General features: G+C 35.9%; 2 long non-coding RNA genes across 2 annotated transcripts; one reads left to right on the plus strand and one right to left on the minus strand.

The window, feature by feature from the left end:
- Nucleotides 1-246: 246 nt before the first annotated feature.
- On the minus strand, nucleotides 247-1,538 carry LOC109221731. The gene is made up of 2 exons (XR_002067297.1): nucleotides 1,494-1,538; nucleotides 247-439 (listed from the first exon to the last, which is right to left on the minus strand). It is a non-coding gene; the product is annotated as an uncharacterized LOC109221731 (long non-coding RNA).
- Nucleotides 1,539-2,655: 1,117 nt separating this feature from the next.
- LOC109221730 lies at nucleotides 2,656-4,476 on the plus strand. Its single transcript, XR_002067296.1, has 3 exons — nucleotides 2,656-2,754; nucleotides 3,383-3,446; nucleotides 4,100-4,476. It is a non-coding gene; the product is annotated as an uncharacterized LOC109221730 (long non-coding RNA).
- Nucleotides 4,477-4,510: the final 34 nt, after the last annotated feature.

Below are 4,510 nucleotides of genomic sequence, written 5' to 3' on the forward strand. Positions count from 1 at the left end.
TCAGCAGACTTAACAGCTTATGGAACACCACACAGTATTTAATAAAAACGTATTGTGGCATCTGCAGGCAAAGCATGTTATTGTGCTACGCGGTGTCTCATTGAGGGTGCATAGCAAAGACTTGCACTTAACATAAATTAGGCTTCTGAAATTAAGTTGTGTGATGCAAATGTTTGTGCATATAGACTCACCACGTTTAAAATATCTGGTAAGATGTCTCTCATCATTTTTTTTGTGTGTAGGGAAGGGGGGCGGGGGGGTGTAGTTGTACTAAATTGTCAATAGATCAAATGGACTAAAATAATTAGAGGCTAACACAGATTACTCTTCTAAAGAAAAAGTAAAAAGGTTGAGAAGCGATACAAGAACATGAGCCTATACCTCAATTTGTCTCTGCTGCTCCTTGCACGATCGAGCAACAATTTCATGCACCGTATCACTAGATTACAGAGAATTTTAATTTATTTTAGATAAGGAAGTAAATGGCAACAACATCAACATGTGATATAGACAACAAAGCAATAAGAACACCGTGAAGTATCATTAAAACCAAATAAGGAACACAAAGGAAAACCCATTAATCACGCCGTTCTAACACAAGTTTCACAACGAAATCACTCCGTGATACCTCATATCATAGTCACAAGTCCCGGGTCTCAACCCACCATCATATACACGGCACCTTGTGCCCACATCTTGAATCACAACCACATGGATAACTCACGTGCCAAAATCACAATTCACCCAGCATAGTCACAGTCTCACAGTCACAATCCGCCCGACATAGTCACAGACCCACAATCACAATCCTTCCGGCATAGTCACAGGCTCACAATCACAATCCGTCCGGCATGATCACAGGCTCACAATCACAATCCGTCCGGCATAATCACAGGCTCAATAGCAACATGAAAACGGATAATACAAGAACACATGGGCATGATTAATAAATGTCAAGTTTCATACTCTTATACTGGTATAAGTGGCATGCTACGATGTATGCTTGTGCGAGTGTACTACTGCAGCCTAAGTCAACACGTAATATCAAACACATCGAATAGCTCATCGAAACAACAAAAATTCTTGAACAGAACAAGTGTGAAAATAACGCGTGTTATTAGAATCAGTACTGAAATAATCACTATTATATTTAGTCCCACGGGTTTACTGCATTACGCCAATTTGCAATTCCATCCAAAATAACAGGGTCAGAAAATTTCAAATATCCAAATTCCAATTTCAAATTTTGATGTAGCTCTATAATTTCATAAAATAGATGAAAGATTTTATACCTAAATTTGGTTGTGATTTCTAAATACGGATAATTTTCTCAATATTAGATTCGATTACACTAGCTTTTATTTGTTTTCTCTCGCGTACGTTGATTTCATAGCCGTAAGAATGATGATAGAAAAAACAAAAGACAACAAAGATGAATCAAGAATAATGACATTTCATTCCTGTGGCAGTCTCCTATTCTTCTGAGAGGTTACCTGAGATCTATATTCGGGAGATTGTTCGACTTCATGGTGTGCCCGTGTCCATCATTTCTGATCGAGGTACGCAGTTTACCTCGCATTTCTGGAGAGCAGTTCAGCGTGAGTTGGGCACACGGGTTGAGTTGAGCACAACATTTCATCCTCAGACGGAGTGGAGTTAATGATCAAATGTCAATTGCTAAATTTAAAATCTGCATGCCTCCACAAAATGGGATTAAGAAACATCCCTTCAGGTGTGTTGTAACACTGAGAGACAACAATTGAGAGTGTTGAAGCTGACAGAAGAATCCGAAACCTCTTGGCAAGAAGAGATCAGATTCCGACATAATCGCCGGTATAATATCTATCAATTTTCTTTATTTTTCATATATATCTGGTTTCTTCACTTAGCAAGTACTAATTACTTGCAAATTTGAGTTTCTTTTCTTTTCTTTTTTTTTTTTTGCCTTCTTTGGTAGTTTACGAATTTTGATATTTGTTTGAGAAAAAAATGGGACTTGGAGAAAGACGAACATGGAAAATTAGGGATTTCGATGTTTGTTTGGTGCAGTTTCATGTGTAATTTCAAATCTCTCCTCTTTATGCAATTTGTCTGTTATGACCCTCAATTGTAGTTCTCACTTCAGGTGAGTTTTGTTTCTTCTTCTTATTTTTTTGCACTCATTTTTTGGTAATGAAGATATACTGGGTATATATTTGTTATCCTATTATTAAGACGATCGCATAAGAGAAAAATAATAGAAATTTATTTATTGAAGAAGAGAAGATAACCTTCAAACTACTCATTCGCCAGGGATGACAACAACTCCGTTGAGTTTGGTTCTTTGTATTTCTATTTTCTTTGTATGTCTTTATGAAGTTAGAACATGGTCGCGCATAGCGGGAGCTCAGTGTACCGGCACTACAAAAAATCAAAATTATTGTGGCGGTTATATTACGGCGGTTCCAAATAACCGCCACAAAATATATTTAAAAATGGCGTTTTACCAGCTGCCAGATTAAATTTTTTTTATAGCGGCGATTATTTCCTATTGTGGCGGTTAGAAACGCCGTAATACTTTACCCAAAATTATTCCCTCGATAAGTTTTAGTATTTCCCCCACTATTTTGAGACTCCCTCCAGAATTTCCCCTTTCCCTCCATAGGTCTCGTTTACCTTTCCCCCAATTTCTATTTCCCCCAATTTTCCCATGATTCAACCTTATTGAAGGCTGTTGGATAGAGAACTCACAATCTCCAAACAATTGCAGCTGAGGTAATCCGTTCCCCTCTAATAACGTCAACATTGCTAACACCAAGAAATTGAAGCATTTGATTTAATGTATATCCCGTTGCTCCGGCGGCTGTCATGCTCAATACGGCGTGGAAACTTAGATTAATCTCTTTTTTTAGTTACCTCCTTTAGAAGAATTCGGCCAGCAACCTGTGCACAAGAATCAATCTTCTCTTCGGGATTGCATTTGGCCATGTTTTTGTGAAACTTGAAAGATATTCCTGAAACTTCGTATTCTTCTATTTCTCCCAATCTGTTTCTCCGGCTAGAAGAATCCGTGAAATTCATTTAGCAGCTTCAATAATCTCAGCTAATGTAGCGATTAGGGTTCATGTTTAGTACCAAAACTTCTTTTTCTCTTTGTTAGGGTTGATGCATGTAGCGATTTTCCCCAATTTTGTGCTAATTTTTTTTCCTCAGTCTGATAATCTATGATTCATTCAGACAATTAAATATATAACATCCAAAATAGTAATCTTTTACTAGAAAGACATTAATGTTCTAATGGTTTTAGTTTTTTTTTTTAAGTCCATTTTTTGTTATTTTTCTGTTCAATTAGTTTAGTACTTCTTTAAACGTTTGCTGCTTTGTTTGGTATCTTGATATGTAGCCGAGAGATCAAAATCTATTGGTGTAGCTATTGGGATCGACGTCGGCAGTAGAACATTTGAGAGGTATCAGTTTAATTTTGTCCTTTCTTTTGAGCAGATTTCTTTTTATTAAAAGGTAGATTGATTATTTTTTTGTCACTAGCGGATTAGCAGAGCTTTCTGTTATAATAGGTTCAACTAATCTATCAAACGGTTACCAATTGTATAGGTAAAAAGATATGATATCTAACTGTAAGAATCTGAAGTAGTAAGTTAACAGTTTGACACTGTGTATGAGCAAATTTTTTAAGAGAAAAACTTAGTTCAGATTAAGTGGATATATTCACTAATTATTGCAGGTTATGTTTTGCCTTAGGCTTTATGGATTTTGAAACTAAAAGCAAAAATGCAGGAATAATCTGAAGTTCAACTTTAACTGTACAAGAAACGAAAATAGTACTTTCGTTTCAAGTACCAAATAGACCATTTCTTAATTTGTTTACCATTTAAAGAGCTGTATTTGACATTCAACAATTCTGTAGTTGAAGAGATTACAATATGAGTTTGCATTCAAAATTAATTAATGTAGAAGTGATGTGACTTTTCATGTTAATTAAGTTGGCAATGGCTTTTCAAATTAAGTGGATATATTCAGAGGTTATGTTTGTCACATAGAAGCTTTTGAACTATCTTTTTAGTTTTAATATTGTGATGTTAACTTATGTCTTCCTTTCTAGCCATGCCAATTGATAAATCTTGGATTAGCAAACCACGAAACACACCGGAATATGCAGATGGTCTAAGACAAGTTTTGGATTTTGCTTTTGAGCACGGGTCAGTTGATGGGCGTGTAATTAAGTGTCCATGTCCAAAATTTGGTTTTAACAAATGGCAAAGAAGAGATGTAGTTAAAGAGCACCTGATTCTTAAACCTTTCCCAAAAAACTACAAATTTTGGTATTGGCATGGTGAAGAATCAAATGCAACCGTGCAACAGACTTCTCAGAGCACCCATATCATAGAAGATAATTTACAACCCCAAGATCCAATGGAAATTATGATTAATGATGCGTTTGGGTTCACCCGGAATAATGTCAACGAGCCTGGTGCGTCTTCTAATCATATAAATATAGAAGAAATATTGATGA

This window comes from Nicotiana attenuata, unplaced genomic scaffold (assembly GCF_001879085.1).
Source record: "Nicotiana attenuata strain UT unplaced genomic scaffold, NIATTr2, whole genome shotgun sequence".
Taxonomy (NCBI): domain Eukaryota; kingdom Viridiplantae; phylum Streptophyta; class Magnoliopsida; order Solanales; family Solanaceae; genus Nicotiana; species Nicotiana attenuata.